This window comes from Notamacropus eugenii, chromosome X (genome assembly GCF_028372415.1).
Source record: "Notamacropus eugenii isolate mMacEug1 chromosome X, mMacEug1.pri_v2, whole genome shotgun sequence".
Lineage (NCBI taxonomy): Eukaryota > Metazoa > Chordata > Mammalia > Diprotodontia > Macropodidae > Notamacropus > Notamacropus eugenii.
The window spans coordinates 16,157,746-16,184,232 of NC_092879.1; the positions used below are offsets into that span (position 1 = coordinate 16,157,746).

General features: G+C 41.7%; 1 long non-coding RNA gene across 1 annotated transcript in view; it reads left to right on the forward strand.

The window, feature by feature from the left end:
* Positions 1–26,487, forward strand: part of LOC140515578 (uncharacterized) — a 385,043-nt gene that overhangs the window by 261,560 nt on the left and 96,996 nt on the right. Inside the window, exon 4 of the long non-coding RNA XR_011971089.1 lies at positions 6,657–7,971. This is a non-coding gene — a long non-coding RNA (uncharacterized lncRNA). The remainder of the gene's footprint in view (positions 1–6,656; positions 7,972–26,487) is intronic.

A 26,487-nucleotide genomic window follows, 5' to 3' on the forward strand; every position in this document is an offset into this window, starting at 1 on the left:
AATTTGCTCCTTGTTCCTCTGAGTTGCAGTTGATTCCTCTTTTACACCTAATCCATGTACCTTTTAGTAGTTTAATTTGAATGGCTAACTGCTTTTCCCTTATCCCATGTGTTTTTTTACATATTGAATAATGTGTCCTCCCCTGGCCATCCTCCCTTTAACTTTTAACTCTGGATTTGTTAAGCATGATTTGATTTGATTTGATTGGCTTGCTTCTGTACTTTGCATAGCTAATCTTTTCTATTGACCACCCTTTCAATTTTTAACAAGTTCTAAATGTTTTCCGGATTGCTAGGTATTCTGCAGGGCCTGAAGACAGGAAGATGCATCTCCTTCAGTTCAATCCTGGCTGCAGAAACTTACCACCTTCATGACCCTGGGCGAGTCACAATCCTGTTTCCCTCAGTTCCTCATCTGTGCAATGAGATGCAGAAGGAAATGGAAACCACTCCAGTATCTGGTCAGGGAAAGCCAGGCAGGACTGAGCAACAGTGAAAATTGGTTTCATAATCACTGATCTATAGCAGAGTTTGAGATCTCCTTCTGATAATCTCTAACCTCACATCCCATTTTCTCCTTCCTCCCTCCAAATATCTCCCTTGAGATATTTGACCTCTTTCTAAGCATTTTTTGATGATTGCATTTTCTTCTATCACCTGGGTATCCCTGTCTTCCTGCCTCTCTTCATCCTCCAGAGTCATGTCATGTAACAAATTGTCTTTTTGTTTCAGGGACGAAAAGAAAAACAAGCCCAACTGATCAATGCATTCAGGTAAAGGTGTGCAATGGGTGACACCTGTGGACCTCTCACCTCCTGGATGGGGTAGGGTGATGCTGTCTCCTCATCATTCCTTTTCAGGCCCACTTGATCTAGAATATTTTGTTAAGGGTACTTTCGCACACGTGGCTAAAACCCATTGTTAGAGGATGGGGGTGGGAGCAGTGAGTGGGGGAGGAATATCTGAAGCTTCAGATATTTTCACACTTTTCACACTGCTGTTTTCAGTCCTAGTTCTGAAGGTGAAAAATAATTAAATTCCAATAAAATAATGGAATATTATCACACAGTAAGAAATACCTTAATGAAGTGTTTCTGACAAACTGGAGACATCCAGTATCAAGAATCATAAGCCTGTTATATGGATAAAGGTTTAGACTTGCTCTTCTCGGCTCTACAGGTCATAACCATGAGCAATAGCTGGAAATTATGAAGGGGCCAATTTAGGCCTAATATCAGGAAAACCTTCCTAAACATGAGCATTCTCCAAAAGTGTAATGGGCTCACTTGAAGAGGTGGTGGTTCCCTCTCCTTGGAAGGATTCAAGGAAAAGCTGAATGACCTTTTGTCTCTTAGACTGGAAATTCCTTTGCTATATAGTTTGGATGTGATGCCTGCTGTGATCCCTTCCAGCTCTCAAGTTTTGTGCAACTTATGTGAACCAAGGCTGTCAGGGAAATCTGAGGACAACATTTCGATTTTATAGTAATATGTTATTTTCCCCCAGTTGCCTGTAAAGGTGATTTTTAATATTCATTTAAAAAGTTTTGAGTTCCAAATTTTCTCTCTCCTTCCCTCACCTTCCCCATAAGTGAGGAAGCAATCTGGTATGGCTCCTATATGTTCAATGATAAAAGTCCTATTTCTCGATTAGTTATGTTGTAAAAGAATGTATAGAACCAAAGGCAAAAATACAGGAAAAAATACAGAAAGTGTAAAAGAGTATGCTTTGATCTTCATTTAGACTTCATCAGTTCTTTCACTGGAGGTACACACCACTTTTCGTCATAAATACTTTGGTACTGTCTTGAAGAATTGTCTTGTGGAGAACAGCTAAGTCCTTCACAGTTGATCATCATATAGTATTGCTGTTACTGTGTACACTGTTCTCCTGCTTCTAGTCCATTCATTTTCATCAATTCAGACTACAATTCCAGGTCAATCTGAAATCTGGGTGCTCATCATTTCTGATGCAACTGTAATATTGCATTCCATTGATACGTCACAGCTTCTTCAGCCATTCCCCAGACGATGTCCATCCCCTCAATTTCCAGTTTTTTCCACCAAAGAAAGTCCTGTTACAAGTATTTTTGTACAAATAGGTCCTTTCCCCCTTTTTAATCTCTTTAGGATATAGACTGAGGAGTGGTATTGAGGCATGAAGGGTATGCACCATTTCAGAGCCCTTTAGGCATATTTCTGAAATGTTCGCCAGAATAGTTTCATAAGTTCCCAACTCCACCAATAGTGCAGTACGGTGCCAATTTTTGACATCCCCTCCAACATTTATTATTTTCTTTTTTTGTAACATTAACCAGTCTCCTAGGTGTGAGCTAGCACTTCAACTTGTTTACATTTGCATTTCTCTAATCAGTACTGATGCAGAGAATTTTTTTTCCCTGTGAAGACATACAGCTTTCTTTTCTTTCATCTGAAAACTGCCATTTCATACTCTTTAACAATTAATTAATTGGGGAATAACTTGTATTCTTATCAATATAATGCAGTTCCCTGTATATGTGAAGGAGTCTTTTATCAAAGATACTTTTGTGTAAAAATGGCTTCCAGCTTTCTGCTTTCTTGCTAATGGTGGTTGCATTGGTTTTGTTTCTGCAAAACCTTTTTAAGTTAATGCAATTAAAATTATACATTTCTCTCTCATAATTTCTTATATCTCTTGTGGGATAATAAAATCTACCCTTCTGTATAGATCTGACAGGTTAAACCTATTCCTGGCTCTCCCCATTAACTTATGGTATCACTTCTTATGTTTAAATCATCTGCTCATTTTGATCTTGCCTTATTGTTGTAGAGTCATGCATCCACCTTCCTGGAAGAGGACCAATGACATCAGTAGGGTGATGCCTTGAGTTACAAGAGAATTGAATGTGAGGCAAGGATGGGTAAAGTCATCTTCTCCTCCAGAGTCATGTGAGGGCAGTGACGAGACATAGGTCAGCACAACGAGATGGCACCACATACAGGGGGAGGTCTTTCCCTTTTTAAGCTAAGTTCTTTCCAAGTCTCAGTTTGCCTGAGGCAACTCCAATTTAGTGATTCAAGGAGACGTTAAAAAGAGGCAAAGATGTTCTAGTTTTCCTGAACACACAAAAAAAATCAATCTGGGAGGGGAAGACCCTTAGGGTTTGTGGTCAGAACAGAATCAATTGCTATCTCCATTCACTTTTCTCCAGAATTCTATCATATATAACTTTTCTAAATTTCTAATCTCTACTTAAGCCCTTTCTTCATCTTGTGGCAAGATTTTACTTGTGCTGAGAGGCAAGAATTGAGGATCCCCACTAGTAATTTTCTGTCAGTTTTTTCCAATATCTCATTAACTAAATAATTGATGTTATCCTATTTGTGTATACATGTATAGTATTGATATTACTTCTTTATCTCTGGTATCTTTTAGCAAGTATTTTTCATTAGATCTCTTTGTACTTTTGCTTTGTCTGAGATGTAGATTGTTATCTCTGCTTTGTTTTTTCTTACTTCAGCTGAAGCATAATATGTTCTGCTCTGACCTTTACCTTTACTTTGCATATATCTCTGCTTCAAATATGCTTCTTGTAAACGATCTAGTATGGGATTATGGCTTGTAATCCACTCTGCTATCTGTTTCTTTTCTACGGGGACTTCATCCCATTCACCTCTAGAGTAATGATGACTAACTGTATTGACCCTGTTTATACTTTTCTTTCACTCTCCTAGCACCCTGTTCCTCCTCACTAGTGTTTTGATTCTGTCTATCCCCTCCCTTCTATCAAGCACCCATGTTTTCTTATCCCCTCCTTTCTTATTTCCCTACATTGTGAGATAGAACTCTATGCCCAACTGAATGTGGATGTCATTTCCTCTCTAAGTCAAGGCTGTTGAGAGGATTCAAGCAATGCCCACCTCCTCCCTTCTTTCCTTCCCCTGCAATAGGTCTTTTGCATCTTTAAATGTGATATTAGCTACTCCATTCTTCCTCTCCCTCCTTACTTCTCTCAGTGCAGTCCAACTTCTCACCCTTCGCATTTTTTGTATACTGCGTTGACATCAATTTATAGCCACACGAGTAGAGATTCACTTCTTAAGAGTTGGAAATGTCGACTGGGGCCCAGCCAAGATGGCAGAATTAAAAGCAGGGCCTCATTTGAGCTTTCCCACAAAACCCTTCAAATACCTGTCAAAAAGGGCTCTAATCAAATTCTAGAGAAGAAGAACACACAAAACGAAGGAGTGAAAGAAATTTCCAGCCCAAGACCACTTGGATGGTTGAGAGGAAAGGTCTGTTTCATCAGCCTAGGAGACAACAGCACTCCAGCATGAGCCAAGTTAGCGGAGAATGAGGGCTCCAGCAAATTCAGACCAAGACGCAGGGGACTGAATCACTACCAGCTGTACTGGTTTGTGCAGTGCTTACAGTGAGGAAGAAGTGGGTTCAGATCCTGATTCTAATACTAACAGATTTAGTGACTCTGAGCAGGTCTTTTAACCTCTCCCCACCATTTTGGTACGGTTCTGGGAAAATTAAACTCAGTGTTGAGAGGGTTTCCCTTAGGCTCTCCTGTTTCAGTTCCAGAGGGAACAAACTTGTTAGGACACGCACCATCCAAGCAATGGAATTCCTTAGATATACGCTAACGGGAATGTGTGCGACTCCAAAGAAAGAAACAGGCTAGAACACCAGCGATGATTATATGTGTTAGGCTTAGTGGGTCTCATTGTGTTGTAGTAAGGGAATTTACTCATGAGACCAGCCCTATGGTGGCAAAGGAACAGAGTGTTGCATCCTGCACTGCCCATGGGTCAGGCCAGGCATTGTGGGAGGAGAACAAAAAGGGCCACAAGCCAGGGATGACTGGTGGTTGTTTTTATTTGTTCCAAGTTTTCCCATGGGACAGCTGAAGCTTCTCTTGCTGCTTACTTTAAAGGTAGTTTACCTTCTCTATCTCCCAGACCCTTGCAAACACTGTACATAAAGTTACTTGGGGAGTTCCTAACTCAGGAAGAGCTTTTCCACAGGGTGGATGGTGAATGTAGGAGGGACTGAGCCCTTGTGGAACTTCCCTGCAATAAGAATGAGCTCTTTTCTTATCCTTCCTAGGCCTCAAGGCAGCCTCCTGGACAATGGCTTGGCAGTAGTCTTCTAGGATCTCTGACTCTTTCCATCTCAGTGGTTCACTGGTTAGAGCACTGGGCTTGGAGTTAGGAAGACATGAGTTCAAATCCAGCCTTGGGCACCTATATGTTATGGCACATTGGGCAAGGGGAAGTCCAAGTGTTCCAAGTCAAGCACTCTTTCATCTTTCTGCCTCCTCAGTAAATTTCGCAACCCATCTTAAATCTGTCTGTGACCTTACTGAGTGGTCTGGGGTACTGAGAGGTGAAGTGACTTGACTGTGGTCATGGTGCTAGCATGGAAGTGAGGGAGGACTTGAACTCTGAGCCCTTCTGACTCTGCAGCAGAGATTCTGGGGCCTCAGGGAATCCCTCTTTTCCATGCACACACAATTCAAGCATCATCTCATCCATGAAGCCTTTCTTCATTCCAGCTTCTAGTGGCCTGGCTCCCAGACTGCCTTGCACTTTGCCTTTATTTTCTCTTTTTTCCCCATATACTTCTATGTGTGTTTTTGTCTCTTTACAACCTAAGCTTCTAGTGGTTAAGGACTGCACGTCTTCAGAACCTAGGCCTGTGCCTTTTTTGCAGGAGGTACTTAAGAAATGCTTCTTGATTGCTATATTAAGCCAACTCTCTCTTTTGTGCCCAACATATGAGAGGAGCTGAATCTATAACTAAGGACTGAATAAAATCCTGAGTTGTGGATCTAAGCTAGAGTAAATGATAATGAATATAATCACATATTTTATAGAGTGTCATTTGTAATTTTCATTACTCATCATTTTATTATTTCAGTGATCGTATTTACTTCATGCTTTCCCTTATAGTTTAATTAGATACGTGTTGTGAGGTGTTGATCGCCTGTCAAATTCCCGTCAAACTACTTTACACTTATGCCATCTGTTTTTGTTGTTGTTCTGAGTACGGAGTTCTTGCATTGTTTAAATGGACGGTTGGGCAAGAGAGGGTGGCAGGAAGGGGATGACACACATGTGATGGGAGGGGGCCAGGAGGTGGTTGAAGGACACACGGTGGCCAGGAACCAAGAAGCCAGAGCAGGAGGATCAGACAATGGCGGGGCCAGGCACATGATGGCCTGGTGAGAATCTAGAAGAAGAAAAAGCAGGGGATAGACACATCGAGTCTGGACATGGCCACACTCAGGAAAGGACAAGCTCTTATGCATGCTCAGAAGAAAGACACCCAGTACCCAAGGATGAATGCACAGAAGACAGCCCTGCAGATGCCAGATACACAGATAAATTGACAGAGCAGCCAAAACTCTCCTCTCTCAGCACTGGCAGTCTCAAGTCAAGCACTTATCCTGAGGCTGCAGAGCTTGAAGGAATCACTCTGCACCTCCAAAGCTCCTTTCTTTCCCCTCCTCACCTCTCTATGAATGGCCCTTTAGAAACTTCACCTCACATAAAACTTTTTATTGCTGTTTCCTCTATCTGATATCACAGTATACCGCGTATCCCCCCCTCCCTCTCCTTCTCCCTGAGAGTCATGTTGAGTGACAAATGATACTTTTTGTTGTAGGAGGGAAAAGCAGTCAACTAGACTACACAGAGGAAAAGATAATTGAGGCAGAAGACACACTCTCTGACAACATTCCAGTTACTACACGCTTACTCTCTGTGGAAACACATCTACCCTCCCAACACTCAGAGGAAAAGATAATTGTGCCAGGAGACGCACTCTGAGAACATTCCAGTTACTATGGGCTTACTCTCTGGGGAAGCACATCTGAACTCAGAATATTCAGTGGATGAGATGCTTATGGGTGGAGACACAAACTCTGAGAACATTCAACTTACTACAGGCTTGCTCTCTGGGGAAGCACATCTACTCTCTGAACATTCAGAGGAAAAGATACTTGTGGCAGGAGACAGTCTCTCTGAGAACATTCCAGTTACTACAGGCTTACTCTCTGGGGAAGCACATCTAACATCAGAATATTCAGTGGATGAGATGCTTATGGGTGGAGACACAAACTCTGAGAACATTCAACTTACTACAGGCTTGCTCTCTGGGGAAGCACATCTACTCTCTGAACATTCAGAGGAAAAGATACTTGTGGCAGGAGACAGTCTCTCTGAGAACATTCCAGTTACTACAGGCTTACTCTCTGGGGAAGCACATCTAACATCAGAATATTCAGTGGATGAGATGCTTATGGGTGGAGACACAAACTCTGAGAACATTCAACTTACTACAGGCTTACTCTCTGGGGAAGCACATCTACTCTCTGAACATTCAGAGGAAAAGATACTTGTGGCAGGAGACAGTCTCTCTGAGAACATGCCAGTTACTACAGGCTTACTCTCTGGGGAAGCACATCTAACATCAGAATATTCAGTGGATGAGATGCTTATGGGTGGAGACACAAACTCTGAGAACATTTTACTTACTACAGGCTTGCTCTCTGGGGAAGCACATCTACTCTCTGAACATTCAGAGGAAAAGATACTTGTGGCAGGGGACAGTCTCTCTGGGAACATTCCAGTTACTACAGGCTTAGTCTTTGGGGAAGCACATCTAGCCTCCGAACACTCAGCAGACAAGACATTTGGGGCTGAAGACACAATCTGAGAACATTCTGCTTACTACAGGCTTGCTTTCTGGGGAACCACCTCTACTCTCTGAACATTCAGAGGAAAAGATACTTGTGGCAGAAGACGCTCTCGTTAACAACATTCCACTTACTATGGGTTTGCTTTCTGGGGAAACACATCTAGAAAAACATAATGAACATTTAATGAAATGGAGGCCTCTGAAGCATTCCTGATGAAAAGACCAGAGCTGAAGAGAAAATGTGACTTTCAAGTACAAGACTCAAAAGAAGCATTGAAAGGTAAATATGAAAGAGAAATCTTAAGTGGCTCAATAAGTTTAAGCAGTGTACGTTACTTGAAAGCAAGATGAAATGCATATCTTCTAAGAATGCAATCATTATTCAAGTAGGTAGAAGGATCCTCTCTGGAAAGAGCGTTTGAGAGTGAGCCAATTAGGTAGGGATGATGCAAAACAAATAGGGGAGAAATATGGACACTCTGGGACAGGTTAGAAAGAAGAGAAAGCATGGGGAAGATGACCTCACATGAAATATGCATGCAAGGTAGAGGTTTTACACTGGGTTGGAAAATGCTGGCATGGGAGGGGATGTCACACAGACCATGCTTGCACCTCAGCCATCTAAATTCATTCAAGAAGGGAAAATACATATTGATTCAATTGGTCCTAAAGTTCTATCTTACCCAACAGGTAAGTAGGAGAAGGGGATAAGACAAAGAAATAGTAATAAAAAGGTGATCAGATAAAAGAAGGCAGTGTCCATATACAAAATACATATTAGAGGAAGGACAGGATAAAAAAAGAGAGTAGGAAAAACAGAAATAAATAGGATGCAGGGAAATGCAAAATCAGTAATCCTAGCAGTGTCAGAGGGATGAACTCATTCATAAAATGGAAGTAGGTAGCAAAATGGATTAGAAAGCCGTATAGAATTCTAGGAAACTTATTTATAAAAGGCCTCTGGAAAACACTGAATGGGAATAGAAAGGAGTGCAGACAGATGTTGCTTTATGTAAATTCATAGTACAAAAATTGAACTTTATGTAAGGAATTCGATAAGAAATCTACATTCCCAAGGTATCACCTATGTAAATTTTACCAGAGAGCAGTGAGATCTCTTTCTGCTCCTGCCCCTGGGCTTGGAACTCTGTCACCTCCTACCTGCCACCTCCCACAAAGGCTTTAAAAAGTCTTCCATGTGAAAGCAGCAGAGACCTGCAGAAAGCCACCAGCATGGCTGGATCAGGGCTTGGATTGAGAACTCCAGCGCTAAGAGAGGAGACCTTGGTTTCAGTTGGCCGACCCACCAGAGAGTTCGGTTGCTGATTTGGGGAATTTAGTGCATCCCCCTTGGGGTACCCTGTGTCGGGCCTTCACCTGCGTATTCCGTGTCCAGGCCCCATCTGTCTGCCTGCCTGTATATTCTTCCTCCTGCTCTTGCTTCTCCGCGCGCAGCCACTCCTCGTCCATATCCTGGAACAGTGTGCCAGCCCCTCCTCCTTGGGGCACAGGCCCCTCCTACCTCCCTCCTGTTGAATGGGAAAATTCACATTATCTAAAGGGTCTGCAGAATGGTTCAATTTCTTTTAATATTTACTTCATACTTTATTATCTCCAATGACATGTAACATTTTTATCATTGATTTTTCAAATTTTAAATTTCAAATTCTCTCCCTTGAGCCCTTCTCACCCCGCTCATTGGGAAGTCAAGTAATCTGATATAGCTTTTACATGTGTTGTCATGTAAAATACATATCTTTATTACTCTTCTTGTAAAAGGAAACATAGACTAAAAAAACACGTTGGAGAAAAATTGAGAAGGTTAGAAGGACGCATACTTTGATCTGTTTTCAGACACCATCACTTCTTTCTCTGGGAATGGATAGCATTTTTCATCCTAAGTCCTTCAGAGTGGTCTTGGATCACTGAAATGTTCAGAATAGCTAAGTTCTTCACGACCGATCATCTGACAGTATTGCTGTTACTGTGTACAAGGTTCTCCTCGTTCTCCTCATTTCACTTTGCATTAGTTCATGGAAGTCTTTCTAGGTTTTTTGAGAACACCCTGCTCATAATTTTTACTCTATGATAGTATTCCATTTCCATCATTTATCACAATTTTTCAGCCATTCCAGAATTCATGGCTATCCCCTCAATATCCAATCCATTCCTACCAGACAGTAGCTTCTATAGGTATGTTGTACACATTAGTCTGTTACCTTTTTTATTTCCTTTTAAAATCCCCTTTGGATAAAATCCTAGCAGTGGTATTGGCAACTTGAAGGCTCTGCGTGACTTTGTAGCCTTTGGTTATAATTCCAAATTTCTCTCAAAAACGGTTGGATCTGTTCACACTTCTACCAACAGAGTGTTAATGTCTCAATTTTCCCACTCCTCTAAATCATTTGTCATTTTTCTTTTCTGTCTAATTAGCCACATAAATAGGTCGGAGGAAGTAGCTCAGAACTTTTTAAACTTGCATTTCTGCAATCAGTAGTGATATACAGAATTTTTTCACGTGATTGTAGATAGCTTTGTATACTTCATGTGAAAAGTGACAGTTCATAACTTTTGATCATTCATCTATTAGGGAATGGCTCTTCTTTTATTAATTTGACTCATTTCTCTATACATTTGGGACATGGGGACTTTTATAAGAGAACCTTGGCTTCCAGAATGTTTTCAGTTATGATTGCTGATTGTATTTCTTTCCATCTTATTTGCCCCTGTCTATTCCATTGTCTTTCTATTCACCATCTACCCCCTCAAAAGTGTTTTGCTTCTGAATACCAGTTCCCCCAATCTGCCCTCCCATCTGTCACACAGCCTGCCTTCTCTTATGCCCATCCCCTCCTACTTTGATGTAGGGTAAGGTAGATATCTATACCCAAATGACTGTGTATGTTGTTTCCTCTTTAATCCAATTCCCATTCATTGCCTATGGTACTCTTTTTATTTCTTTTATCTTTAATTTACGGAATAAAACAAGCATTTGCATGGCATAGTACAAGAAAAATGATGATTGCACATGAAACTGCACATTGCCTATGCACAACTTGTTATTGCTTTTAACCACACAACAAAATTATCCGATAAATTTCTGTTTTCTTTCTCCCCCACATGTGGTGACCATTACACCCAAATATATATATGTATATATATATATATAAACACATATGTATATATATGAATATATATACACACATATATGTATATATATGAATATATATACACACATATATGTATATATATGAATATATATACACACATATACATACATATATATGTGTATGTACATATATATGTATACACATACCTATATGCATATATATACATATGTATATATGTAAAATTGTTCTATGCATACTTCCATTTATCAGTTCTTTCTTTGGATACACAAATCATCTTTCTTCATGTACCCCTTATAGTTATTTTCGGTATTTATAATACTCAAAATGACTTATTCACTCAAAGTTTCTTAAAACCATATGGCTTTTAATGTATTCAACGTTCTCTTGGATTTTGTTGCTCTTTTCATACAAAAAGAATATTTATTTTCAGTTTTCAACATTCATTTCCACAAGATTTTGAATTCCAAATTTTCTCCCCATCTCTTACCTCCTCCCACCCCAAGACTCTGTTCATTCTGATTATCCCTTCCCCCAATCTTCCCTCCCTTCTATCACACTCCTCCACACCCTTATCCCTATCTTCTCTCTTTTCTTGTAAGGAAAAATAGATTTTTGTGCCCCATTACCTGTATTTTTTATCTCCCAACTGCATGGAAAAAAATTCTCAATATTCAGTCCTAAAACTTTGAGTTCCAACTTCTCTCCCTTCCTCCCTCCCCACTCATCCCCACTGAGAAGGCAAGCAATTCAATATAGGCCATACATGTGTAGTTATGCAAAAGACTTCCCTAATAGTCATGTCGTGAAAGACTAACTCTATTTCCCTCCATCCTCTCCTGCCTCCCATTTATTCTGTTCTCTCTTTTGACTTTGTCCCTCCCCAAAAGTGTTTACTTCCAATTACTCCCTCCTACCATTTGCCCTCCCTTGTATCATCCCCCCACACCCCCTTATCTCCTTCCCTTCTCCTCTACTTTCCTGTAGTGTGAGGTAGATTTTCACAACAAAGTAAGCGTGCTTGTTATTCCTTCCTTAAGCCAAATGTGACGGCAATAAGCTTCACTTTTTCCATCTCACCTACCTATTTTCTGCTCCATTGAAAAAACTTTCTCTCTCTCTCTCTCTCTCTCTCTCTCTCTCTCTCTCTCTCTCTCTCTCTCTCTCTCTATCTCTCTCTCTCTCTTCTTCTTCTTCTTCTTCTTCTTCTTCTCTTTCTCTTTATACATATATACACACACACGCACAAATATATACATATATATATACACATATATATACATGTACATATATGCATATACATATATATACTTCCTGTTTCATACAAAGAAAAACTGGTTTTGTTCCACCTTCATCACTGTAAGCATCAACTATAAACTTAAACATAAACACTCAGCCAACATATAATAATTCTGTCACCTGTTATTTCATATTTCTGTGGCTGGCTATAATAACATTTGATATAATTTGATTTCATTTATGGTCAATTATTAGATCGTATGTTGAGTAAAAAACCCCTTCCTATCCTTGTCTTTTTAAAAAATAAAATGATCATCCCTTCCATTCATCAACCAGCTTTTTCTCAGAAGAAATCAAAGTATTTACGAATGTTATCATATATACATACATATATATACGTAGAGAGAGAGATACATCCATATGTATATATATGTAGACATATGTGTGTGTGTGTAATCCCACCAACTACCCAGATACTGAAAAAGTTTCAAGAGTTACAAATATTGTTTTTCCATGTAGAAATGTAAACAGTTCCACTTTAGAAAACTCCTTATGATTACTTTCCTGTTTACCTTTTCATGCTTCTCTTGATTCTTATTTTTGAAAGAGAAATTTTCTGTTCAGTTCTAGTCTTTTCATCAAGAATGCTTGAAAGTCCTCTATTTCACTGAATAACCATTTTTTCCCTGAAGTGTTGCATTCAATTTTGCTCCCTAGGGGATTCTTGGTTTTAATCCTAGTTCCTTTGACTTCTGGAATATCATATTCCAAACCATTCGATTCCTTAACGTAGAAGCTCCTAGATCTTGTATTATCCTGATTGTATTACCACAGTACCCGAATTGTTTCTTTCTAGCTGCTTGTAATATTTTCTTCTTGGCCTGGGAACTCTGGAAATTGGCTACAATATTACTAGGCGTTTCCCTTTTTGGATCTCTTTCAGGAGGTGGTCTGTGCATTCTTTCAATATGTACTTTACCCTCTGGTTGTAGAATATCAAGGCAGTTTTCCTTGATAATTTCATGAAGGGTGATGTCTAGGCTAGTCTGTGATCATGGCTTTCAGGTAGTCCCATAATCTTTAAATTGTCTCTCCTGGATCTCTTTTCCAGGTCAGTTGTCTTTCTACTGAGATATATCACATTGTCTTCTATTTTTTCTTTCTTTTGGTTTTGTTTTGTAATTTCTTGGTTTCTCTTAAAGTCATTGGTTTCCAAATGCTCCATTCTAATTTTCAAAGAACTACGTTCTTCAGTGAGCCTTTGAACCTCCTTTCCCATCTGGCTACTTCTATTTTTAAAGCGTTCTTCTCCTCACTGGCTTTTTGGAACTCTTTTGACATTTGGGTTAGTCTATTTTTAAAGGTGTTATTTCCCTCAACATTCTTTGGCTCTCCTTTAGCAAGCTGCTGACTCAGTTTTCATGATTTCCCTGCATTGCTCTCATTTCACTTCCCAGTTTTTCCTCTACCTCTCTTACTTGGGTGTCAAAATCCTTTTTCAGTTCTTCCATGGCCTGAAACGATTACATATTTTTTGAGGTTTCACGCAGAAACATTGATTTGTTGTCTTTCAATGTTGGTATACATTGTTCTCGCTCATCTGAAAGGCTGGAAGAAAACACCTTTTCACCAACAAAGTAACCTTCGATAGTTTTGCTGTTGTTCCCTTTCGTGAGCATTTTCACATCCTGTTGCTTCATTTTTGAGTCCTCTTTCAAGTGGAAGATATACTGTGGGGACCTGAAATTTCTCATTTACTCCAAGGTGGCACATTCAAATGAGAGGAGTTCATTCCTCTTCTGGACTGTGTTCTGCCCTGTGAGCAAGCACAAGTTTTTCTGCCCAGGATCTGAGAGTAGACTTCCTTCTCCAGAGGTGTCATCAGCTCCGCCACCCCAGCACTCTACCTCATCCCAGGACGGCCACTCAGGCTTGAGACACAATTTCCCCAAGGACTTTGGGCCCAGGGCTCTAAAAATGGATTCTGGGCCACAGTGTTTGCCACAGGCCTAGGTTCAGGCCTAGGCTGGACCCTGCTCCCTTCTCTCCCAAGTGAAAGAGTTTTCTCACTGAACTTTGAAGCATTTTTTGTCTATGTGGGAAGAGAAATCTGGGAACTGCAGCTGCTGCCTGTGATTCCATTCCCTGAACCCTGCTCCAGTTCTATCCACGCTGTGCTGCATGGCCAAGGATAGGTTATGCTCTGCCCCGAGACTGGTGTGATAGACCTTTCCTTTCATCCTTTCAGGCTGTCTTGGGCTGGAAATGTCTTTCACTCTATAGTTTTGTGGATTCAGTTGTTCTAGAATTTGGTTTTAGTCATTTTACAGGTATTTTATGGGCTATGCAAGGAGAGCTGCAGCAGGTCCATCCTTCCACTGCACCATCTGGACTCCACTACCTGTTGTACCTTTTAGCAAGAAGAAGTTTCCATTCCTTCCTTCATTATCTCTCTTAATTGGGCAGCTAGGTGGTGCAGTGGATAGAGCACCAACGCAGGAGTCAGGAGGACCTGAGTTCAAATTTCACCTCAGTCACTTGGAACTCACCACCTGTGTGACCTAGGGAAAGTCATTTACCCCAATTGCCTCAGCCTGGATCATCTCCAGTCATCTTGAGGAATATCTGATCACTGGATTCATATGGCTATGGAGGAGAAGTGAGACTGGTGACCTACACAGCCCTCCCTCACTCAAAACAAAGTCAAGTGCAAGTCATGGCATTTTTTCTCTGATTTCCTGGTCTTTTTCAGCGACGAGGGATGAACACATACACACACACACATCTCTTTTAATTGGGATTATCTTTGATTTTTCTTTTGGTAAAGTCAGGATTGCTACCCCTGCTTTTTTTTTTTTTTTTTTTTTTACTTCAACTGTAACTTAGTAGATTCTGTTCAGGCTTTACTCTGTCTGTGTCACACTGCTTCTGGTCTTTGATCTACTCTGGTATCTGCTTCAGTTTTGTGGAGTCCATCCCATTCACAGTAATGATTGCTACCTATGTATTTCCCTCCATCCTGTTCGTCCTCTTGTTTGTCCTTTCTCTCCTTTCACCCTTTCCCACATCACCAGTGTTTTCTGCTGTTGCTACTTCCTGTTATGTTGCCTTCCATTATGTCAGTCACCAGAACCCTCACCCTCTTTACTTAATCTTCTCCCCTCCTGCTTCCCTGTCGGGTAAAAGAGATTTCTATATTCAACTGATTCTGTATATTATTGCTCTTTGGGCCAACATTGATGAGAGTAAGGTTCAAGTGATGCACATTGTCCACCCTCCCATCATCTCCTCCACTGTCAAATGTCTTTCCTGCTACTTCATGCGCTATAATTTGCCCGTGTCTACCACTCCCTTCTTTCTGAACCTTTGCACTTCTTTTTCTCATCCCTTCATACTTCTTTGTCATTCCCTCATATTCACCTATTACCCCTAATGTCTGTCTGTGTTTATACTTTCTGGCTCTGCTGTTAAGGATGCAATTTTTAACAGTTATAAGTATCATTTTCCTCCGTAGGGATGTAAAGAACCTAAGCTTTATTGAATCTCTTCTGTTTTCTTTTCCCCTTTTTATCCATTTGTGGTCTTCATATTGGAGGTCAAATTTATGTTGTTGTTTGCTCTTATGAAGGCTTGAAATCCTTCTATTTCACTGAATTGCCATTTTTCCCTTTATTTGTTATGCTTGCTTTTGCCGGCTGAGTGATTCTTGGTTGTAGTCTTAGCTCTGTTGCTCTCTGGAATATCGTGTTCCATAAGCTCCAGTACTTTAATATTGCAGCTGCCAGGTCCTGTGTGCTCCTGATTGTGACTCCCCAGTCTTTGAAATCTTTCTTGCTGGCCGCTTTTAGTACATTTCCGTGATCTCATAATTCTGAAATTTGGCTATAGTGTTCCCTGTGGTTTTTGGGGGGGGGGGGGGAATCTCTTTCCTGAGGTGACTGGTGGATTCTTTCAATGCCCGTTTTGCCCTGTGGTTCCAGGGCATCAGAGTAGTTTTACCTGATAATTTATTGAAAGATGCTGTCCAGGCAATGGAATTCTAATCAAGCTGCCCCCAGCCCCAGCAGTCTAACTTCATTTTTGACCCCACTGAAAAGCAGGTCCACTGTAAGTGCCTTACCCCCACCCATATCCTAACTTCATCATATACCTCTCACCGCTCACCAGAACAACAGGTGTGTCCCTGAACTCATAGTTCTCACAGAAACAGCAGATGTGTGCATGTGATGGGAACCCAGCCACTGCTTCTAGCTCGCCACTGTCCCCAGAACTATTCCCACAGAAACAGATGTGTCCATCTACTCAGTCTCAACCACATTGCCCATCTTGATAACACAGGACCACAATAGTTAGCAAATCAGAAAAGAGCACCAGAAGGAGGTAGAGCAGGACGCTTGACTACCAAGCCATAGAAGGGGCCCACCCTAAGATGGCACCTGCACAGTAACAGTAAACAACTGATCTAGAGTGAACTTAGAACATGGAGAGACTTTTCATCATATCATTATCATACATACCTACCCCCCCAAAATGGGGTTTTGTGTATGCATTATGAATAAGGGCATATGTAATTCCCCTGAGGTTGGGACACCTCCTCCATTACCTTATCCCTTAATAAACTCCTCCTTGCTTTTTAATATTAATTATATTGCCATATTCTATGTAAATTTTGATTGTGTAATCAGCATCATCTTCTGTATAAAATTATATGTCTTGCCTTTCCTGAAGTTGCTAATTCCTCTAAGGAACTTAGGCACTCCCCAGAGCGCGAAATCACAAAACAAAAATAAAACTTTCCAGCTCAATTGGAGTAGAGCTGAGTCTTTGAAATTCTTTAGAGATGTCCTGTGGCAAATAAATCTACCTGATCCTCATGAGTCACATTTGGCGTCCCTGGGTGATCACTTGTCTCTTTGAAAATTCCAGTGTCTCCAACCCTAAGGTAGGCCTATTTTTCTTTCTCCTAACTGGGAGGTCCTTCAAGCACCTAAGAAAGCTTGACTTGATCACTTGGGTCATGCTGCCCAAAGTTCTTGCGGCTGGCAAATTCCCTCTAAGCATAAGATGCTCTGTTTGGGAATTTCACAGGGAGTTCTCTCTGAACTCGTCTTTCTTCACCTCAAAGTGGGATGTCACTGGAGAAGTGAACTGTGGCTATTGCTGGAAATTCTGCAGGCCTACAGCACCAATTATTATTGTTAACCCTCATACAACCAAGTCCCCCTGTACCCTCAGACTCCCCACTCACCTGTCTCTTGCAGAATTGGAACAAATCTGACTTAGGAGATTTAAGAAGAAAATGCCTCATATTTTTGGTAATAAGCTTGACCCCAATAGGATGTGGGAGACCAAGAGAAATGGCCTAAGGCTTGGTCAATCAATTTCAACACCATTAATCAACTTCACCTTTATTGCAGCAGGGAAAGGAAATGGACCATGAAATGGTAAGTACATGCTTTTAGGGGTCTCTCCCCAAATCCAACTCTGAGAGCACAGTGCAGGATGTTCCAAACCAAATTCAATGCAAGCAGCCTTAAAGGTGAGGACTAAGTTGACCTCTTTTGCTGATCCTCTTCTCAGAAACCCCCAAATCCCACAACCTCCTGGCACAAGCCAGTCCTTAATTCCCTCCCACTCAAGGAGTGGGGCCCTCTTTCTCCCTCCTTCTCAATCCCTGACTCGACCACCCCCACCAATAGACTTCCTACTTTACAGGAAGCAGCAGCCCCATCAGGAGGGACAATTACAGTTCATGTCCCCTTCTCAATATCTGACCTCCCCAAATTAAGGAAAACTTGGCTCTTATTCTAAAGACGCCACTAAATTCCCCTAGGGCTTCAGGGAGGTGGCTTTGCAATTTGACCTCACTTGGGGAGATGTTCATATTATTATCTCCACCGGTTGCACAATTGAGGAGAAAAAGAGAATCTGAGATTTAGCTCAAATGTTTAGGGGTGAATTGACTGTGTCTTCCCACTCAAGGTATCCCCCAGGAGCCACCGAGGTTACAGTTGCAGACCCCAGGTGGGATTGCCAAGAGGACAGCAGAGATAGGACAAAAGAGGGCCCATAGGCTGACTTGCCTCATTGGAGGTATGGTGGAAGGCTTTAAAAAACAGGTCCATCATGACAAGGTCAAGGAAATCACCCAGGGGCCAAAGAAGAGCCCTACCCTCTTTCAAGGCAGGCAGATGGAGGCTCTCAGAAAATTTGTCAATCTACACCCCATTTCACCTGAAGTGATTGCAATCCTTGATACCCCAGATATCCAGAGAAAATTGCAAATGTCAGCTTTGGGTCCCCAGACACTGCAAACCCAACTTTTAGAAATATCTTTCAGGTTATTCAACAATAGGGACTGAGCTGCAGTAGAGAAAGGGACCATAGTACCAGGGCAAAGGATAGACAACAGGCTCAAATCCTGGCTGCCACCGTATCTGAGTCTCAGAAGGACCTGCCTCTAAAACTCCGGGACAAGCTTCATTTTTCCTATGTCACAAGCAGGGCCATTGGTCTCCTAACTGACCCATGCCTAAACAAAAACTTCCAGGTCCATGCCCTGTCTGCTAACAGGAAGGACACTGGAGTTGGAACAACCCTGAAAAAAAGAAGGCAAAAGCTAGATGACCATTTGTCTGGTATGTTGCTCTGTGAATTCCCTTCACGTATAGATTGGACGCGATGGCAGCTTTGGTCTCTTGTAATGATCAAGTTTGAGACAAATTGTGGGAACCAAGGCTGACAAGGATGTCTGAGGACAACATAAGGTTGTATTGTTTTATTTAACTAATTTATTGGTTTCCAGTTTTCAGCAATCACTTCCACAAGTCTTAAATTTTCTGCCTCCCTCCTCCTTCCCTTTCTCTGCTCTCCCTCCTCGAGATATCTTGCAATCTTATATGGGTTCTTCACATACATTCTTATTAAACACATTTTCACACTAGTCATGTTGCATAGAAGAACAAGAACGAATGGGAGGAAAAAATGAGTAAAAACAAAATAAGACGTTACACAAGAGAAAATAGTCTGCTTCGTTCTGCGTTCTGATTGCACAGTTCTTTCTTAGGATGTGGATGGTATTTTGCCACAAGAGATCTTTGGGGATGTTTTAGGTCCATCCATTCCTGGGAAGGGCTTAGTCTCTCAGAAGCATCCCCCACAAACTGTGGCTGTTACTGTGTATAATGTTCTTCTGGTTCTGCTCATTTCACTCAGCATCAGTTCATATAAGTCTTTGCAGGTTTTTCTGGAGGTGTCCTGTTCGCGGTTCTGATAGCACAATAGCGTTCCATTATGATCAGATACCACAACTTGTTGAGCCATTCCCCAATCTATGGACATCCCCTCAATGGACAATTCTTGGTCACCACAAAAAGGGCTGTTATAAATAATTTTGTACATGTGGGACCTTTTCCCATTTTCAAGATCTCTTTGGGATACAGCCCTAGAAGGAATATTGCTGGTTCAAAGGATATATACTTTTTGGAGTCCTTTGGTCATAGTTCCAGATTGCTCTCAAGAAAGACTGGATCAGCTCACAGTTCCACCAACAATAAATTAGCGGTCCAACTCTCCCACATCTTCTCCAACATTGGTCATCTTCCTGTTTTGTCATATTAGTCAATCTGATAGCTGTGATGTGATACCTCAAAGTTGTTTAAATTTGCATCTCTCTAATCAATAGGGACTGATAGATAGCATCTTTCATATGACTACAGATAGCTTTAATTTTTTCCTCTGAAAACTGCCTGTTCATATCCTTTAATCATCTGTCAAGTGGCAAATGACGACTCAGTTCTCTACATATTTTAGAAATAAGGCCATTATCACAGGTACAAGGTGTAAAAATTCTTTACTAGTTGTCTGCTTCCCTCCTAAACTTAGTTGCACTGAGAGTGTTTGAAAAAAAAATTCAATGTAATGTAATTAAAAGTATTCATTTTGAACTTCATAAAGTTATCTATCTGTTGTTTGGTCATAAAATATTCCATTCTCCATATGTCTGGGACATACATTAGCCCTTGCCCCACTAATGTGTTTATACTATCACCCTTTGTACCTAGATCGTGGACCCATTTGGACTGTATTCTTGTGTAAGGTGTCAGGCATTGGTCTATGCCCAGTTTCTCTCACACCATTTTACAGTTTTCCCAGCAGTTTTTGTCAAACGGTGAGTTCTTATCTCAGAAGCTGGGGTTTTGGGGTTTATCAAAAGGAATAATTCTATATTCATTGTCTACTCTGTCTTGAGTACATAACCTATTCCACTGATCTACCCCACTAGCTCTTAGCGAATACCAAGTGGTTTTGCTGATTGCTGCCTTAGAATACAATTTGTGATCTGGTATGACTAGGCCACCTATCCTAGCATCAACATAAGCTATTGTCTTGGGCGGCAGCAGACCTTAAACCTGGACACATCTGATTAATCCACAAACCTTAGTACCAGTTATAACCCCAAGAGGAGTCCAGCGACCTGCCACCTCTAATCTTTCCCTCCAGGTGCTTCACTGCCTTAGTTAGGCTGGCTCGCCTGGCCCAAAGGGAGCAGTTGGTGGGGATGGTTGACTTGCCTCTTCTTCACAGGAAGTGCTTCGCCCAGGTATGACGACACTGGGTGCTGAGCCTGAAGCATGATAAGTGTTCTGGGAGAGACAAATGTATTTCGGAGTCTCTTGGGTTCCAGGTGCTAAGCTCTTTCCATCATGGTCATGGTAGGTGAGATGGTGGGGATAGTGTGACTTACCTGGTACTAGCTGCCTCCTGGCTCTCCCTCAGTGACACTGGCTGCTTCAGGGAAGAATACATGAGGGTTGGAGAATGTAAAACATCCTAATTTCCAAAAACGGAAAGGGAAAGAAACCTGCAAACTATGCATCAATGAACTTCATGCCCGATTTCTGGGAGCTATTCTAGAATGTGATTGTAGGTAAACTCTGGTGTTCAGTGGCCAAAACATAGCACCAAAGCAGCTTTGCTGCTGACCCATACGCATTGGGTGTGAGTTGGGGGAAAACACTGACTTTAATTGCTCAGAATACTTATTATGGTTTAAATTCATTGCCACTTACTCCAGGATCTTGTAGGTGAGTCAGGCTGTCTAAACATTAATTTAGATAATCAACTGTAAAAACGTTAAGATGAAGGTAATGTTACCTGGGGACACTCTCCCTATATTTTTTCTGGGAGGGGGGATATAGTAGTTGTGTCTCAAGAACGATCAGTCTTCCCGGAACCTGGAGAGGTTCTAGTCACCCCACCCTTGGCTTTGGTGACTTAGATGGCTATGTGGTGAGGGCGGCCAGCTCCCCCTTGTGGTTCAGTGAAGCAGTGACGAAGAAAGAAAGTCAGACAAGGAGTGTAAAGAACAGCTCCCATTTATTAATCTGAGGGTAGGGGTTTATATAGACTTTTCACAGGCAAGCAAGCAAGAAAGGTTATTCCCATGAGAAGATTTTTAATTTACTTTTGGCAGTGTAAATCTAGTCACCGTTTCTCACAATAGTTATCTTCAAGAATATCTGTTTCTTCACTCAAGGTCCTTGTACTCTTCACATTCTCTGGGTTCCCATGGATACAACAAAGCAAGAGGTCATGGAGAGCCATAACAAATGTTTATGAGCACAGGTTGCAAAACAGGCTACAGAGAAACTGTGCCCTGGATTTTACCTGCACTCCGTCTTGGCCCTCAACCTCTATGGGGAAATATAGACAAGAGAGGAATAAAGAGTGTCAGTACCACTCCCAGAAGAACCCTGTGTGGTGAGTCCAGTGGAGAAGCGTGCCAAGTGTCAGGCCTAGTGAGAGCAGTGTAGCACCATCACCACAAGCATCATTGGAGTTCATAGTTTTCCCTATGTGGGCCCTTCTTGTGTGATTAGCAGGGGTTCTCATTCCCCACTCCTATCCCCACCAATGGGGATCTATGTATGGGAGAGTGTGAGCTGTGCATATTATGGGGGAATGGTCTATTGCAGATTTTACTCTGCTATTTCAGTAAATGCCTTTGGTTTGAACAATTTCTGTCCTTTGATTGACTAGAGAAAAACGGGGGCTCCTGAGCTCTCATTTTGTGTCTGTGGACACACTGAGCATCTTGAAGGTAGGGCAGGTATTCCAGGGATCCTAAATGGAAGAAGAGATGTCACAGATCCCCCATGCTGTTAAATAGATGTACAGTGAACATCTAGGAAGGAGAATGGTGAAGAGAAAAATCAGTATAACTTCATGGAAAACAGGGCAAGCCAGAGTAATTTCATTTCCATTTTTTGACAGAATTGCTAAAATGGTTTTACCCAGATATCTACAAAATATTTGACTAATGATTATGGCTCTTTTATTAGAATGGTTTGGAGATGTGGCCCAGGTGATAGTGAAATTAGACATACAATTGGCTGAGGCATTGCAGTATAAGGATTCCAGGTCAACTGGAGCGGTGGTCTGTAGTGGAAAGCCTGAAGGGCTTGTCATCGACCAATTTCTGCTTCTCGTCAAGCACATTGTGAGGCAGAAGGATGATACAACAAAAACCACCAAATGGAACCTTTTCAGACAGAGTTCAAAGAAGAAAGAGGTAATAGGCCATTCATGATCTAGACAAGGACTTTTCTTTCCCTCTCCAGCTGCTAGTGCCTTTTCCCAGAATTTTTTTCATTTTAAATTTCTATATAATTTGCATATACAAAATTAATATGTTTTGTACATACAAAGACACACAGATTACCACAATCTCACAAACACAATATATATGTGTATATATATGCACACACATAATATAAATACATATGTATGTATATACACATGTACATATGTATATATGCGTATATATATGTGTGTGTATATATATATATATATATTCCATGATAGAATGTATTTTCCACACAGGATGAGATTGGTTGTTTATTTTTGTTATTTTTTTGGTATCCCTAGGGTCGAGCACAATGTCTGGTAAATACTAGGTACTCGATAAATACCTGTTGCTTAGTTGCTTCATCTTTCAGGGCAGGAAGTCTTTTCAGTCTTGATCAAATAATATCACAGACATGACTGTCTCCCTTTCCTTATGTTCCTCCTCGGCGGGGAAAATGTTATAACTGACATATAAATTGGCCGTGATATTAGGTGGCATTTCTCATATGTTGGTGGTAGAGTGACACCTAATAATCTTGAGGTCACAGATCTCCTACCCAACAGAATCTCCCATTTTCTCCACTGTCCCTCTCAAGCCGCTCTCTCCTCTCATTCATAGTCCCAAATATATTGCTCTGGTTCCCAAGGTCCCTGCTCTGTCACATTCACCTGTCTCTATTGCTCTATGTTCCCTTGGAAACAGGCACCTGGATTGTATCTCATTGCCATCCTTGACTCTTCTATGTGACTCCGTGCACAACACCAAGGCCATCCCCTCAAGGAAATCATTGACATCGGTCTTGAGGAACTTCCTCAATCCAGCTCCATTGCCCGACCCTGAAGCAAATGCTTCCCCTAGCACTTCCTGCCCTGGACTGGAGATGTGGAGGAAATCTTCCTGTTCATTCCAGTGCTCAACAAATGTTCCCCTCCAAGGAAATTTGTGCTGGGTCACAAGAGCTCAGCTGCATGGAGCTGTCCCTTCCAAAGTGCTGATCTGGCTTTGGGTTCTTATCCTCCCAATTCCTCTAATCCACCTTACTGAAAATATCCCCCTGATGTGGTTTGAGAGGTTCAGCGACCCGTCAAGGACCGAAGGGCAGGAAAGGGTCATCTGGAATGTATTCACAGATTTAAGCGTTCTTTAAGTCAAGTTGACAAAGGTTTCTTTTAATGCCAATATGGCATGCAGAGCTCCTTAAGCAACTTGAATCTTCACAGGAATGATGCGAAATCTTATATAGGAAAAGGGGTAGATTATCTGGCAGATATGCCAACTAGGTGATAGCATGCCACCTGGATCACAGGCATCATTCACCACTAGAAATAGAGGGGAGGAGGTGTTTCCTAAGGTCCCTTATTTCTGTAACAAGATAGCTTTGGGAGCTGATGTGTATAGCAAGCTGGATTGTATACAGTAACTGTGGGAATCAGTTCATGATAGTTCTGCATAATACAAGATACTTCTGTACGTACAAGGGAAATTCTACAGACTTCCACTGGGTCTTGTGACAGGGAGAGATAGTTTCCCTCACTGGGGCCCACTCATGAGCTATTGCTAGGCACATGGTGTCCTTGGGCTGGGGAGAAATCCGTCAGGGACAGTGTTTTGAGGTTGGGGAGAAATGTAATCTTCGAAGTGGGGCCCAAGCAAAAGCACCTAAGCTTACCCCATTACCCCTGCTATGGAACCCTCTCTGTTCTTCGAGGGAAGGCAGTCAGGGCCTCTCTACAGGTACAGGTGTTTCTAGTGGAAATCCTCAACTGACCTGCATGGAAAGGAATGACTAACGGACCAATCTCTCTGTACGTTAAAAATGCTTGGTGCCTTCTACTACAACAAATAGACTATTATCCCCACTTTGGCAATCAAGTTCTACCATTTCCTCATACTCCCATCTAATCCCATTTCACACTGCGTAGATCATTGTTACTGTCACTGCAAGAATTTGCATTGTGTATACACTGGCTTGAAGTATGAATCAGGAAAAATGTGACAAAACTTTCAGTTCTGGTATGATCCTAACTGGAAGGGGGAGAGTGTGTTTAGTTGCTGAATGAAATGAAATGTGATGCCATATGTAAAGCCCTTCCTACTGCTCTCATTGAATAGAGTGAAAGCTCTTGGATATGTATGATCTAAGCATGGAAGGACCAGGGTGCTTGCAGTGGGATGTGTGTGGTTTTCATAGATCCAGTCAAAGGTTCCCACAATGAGGTCCCTGATATTGCTGGCCTTCCCACTGCTTCCCCTAGACCTGTGCTGCCTAGGTGCAGAGCAGCCCAGATTCCTTTTTCCACATGTTGCTCCCATTCCAGTAGGGCTGCCATCTGCTGCACCTCTGGGATCTTTGCCATGTGTATGCATGGAGACAAAGATGAAGCATTGAACAGGGTGCTTCGGTCGTCGCAATCTCTGACATTACCGAGAAGCCCCAGTCCCGCTAGAATGGCGCAGTACAACAATGTTATGTTATGTTCACACATATACAGAGTAGGTTTAATCTGTGTGTACTTTGGCCTTTGGGGATACATGATGTTACAAGTCACCTAAACCCTGACTGAAAAAATACTTATTGATGCCCTCAAGCAAACCAACTAAACCCTTTCTTGATGGAGAGGATGTTGACAGGAGAATGCTTGGGGGTAACAAAATTAGGAGGGAACTCCTGGTTAAAGACGTTCAGCAAGTCCTTCTGTTTTGGTGAGAATCCTCTCTGCTCCTGAAGGAAGTCTGCCTGGGTGAACAAGAAGTCTCTGGTGTCTCCTGAGCATGCTTAGGGAGTTTTTCCATGGGGAAGCCTACCTTGGCTGGAGCTGCACACAGCACTTGTTTTATGTGGCCATAACCACAGTAGCCCCAATACCAACTCAGATACATCCATGCCTGTAAATCTCAGTCATCCACCCTCCCTTCGAATCCTCAGCCTGCCAAATCAGGGGGAGCCTTTCCGGCTTCCCAGATCCCCTTCCAGAATATGGCCTTCTTCAATTAGCCACCCTCTTATACAGAGCTGAATGTAGAAAGGCCCTCTCCTGTTTCTGTAAAAATGGACAACAGGCTTAGAATGTACTCTTAAAAAACTGATAAGGAAACACAGTGATCAACACTTCCTTTTAAAAGCACATACGAATCAAGGTGAAAATGGACAGAAATACTTGTGGAACTGAGAGATGTAACATTTCACTAAACTGGAGTAAAAGTAAGTCAACAGAAATTAAACAGATCCTCACACCTGGATTTCTGCAGTGTAGCTGAAAGTGGTCAATCCATGGGGGAAGTCTGTAAAACAGCAAAGACCCAAGAGTGGAGTACCGATAAACTCCATGATGATGTTCCACAGAATTCATCCAACAATGTGTGTACGGAGAACCACAGAGCACACGCTCGTTATCCGGGTTTGTTTATAGAAATGCTGGGGGGTTTCTGATGGCAGTCCCACATCAGGTCGTTGTCAGCAGAAACGATAGACTGTGTTTCAGGAGCGCAGATCTAGTAATCAGCACAGACTATGGAAGGAAGGAGTAGAAACTGAACAACTCTGCACTGAAGGTGGTAAAACATTAGTACCTAATGAATACTTAGCAAGTCATGACATGAACTGGTGTCTGGAATCATGCATCTGAAGCTCAATATCTTTTAAAAGTGAACAGATGAGAAAGGTTCCTATTACACATGGAGACCTCAGGAAATCCTTGGGAATTAAAAAATAAATTGCACTGGAACTGGAACTGGAACATCGTCATGGAACAAAACTGTGCTTCCCATCTCCTAGTCATAACATTGATCCATCAGCATT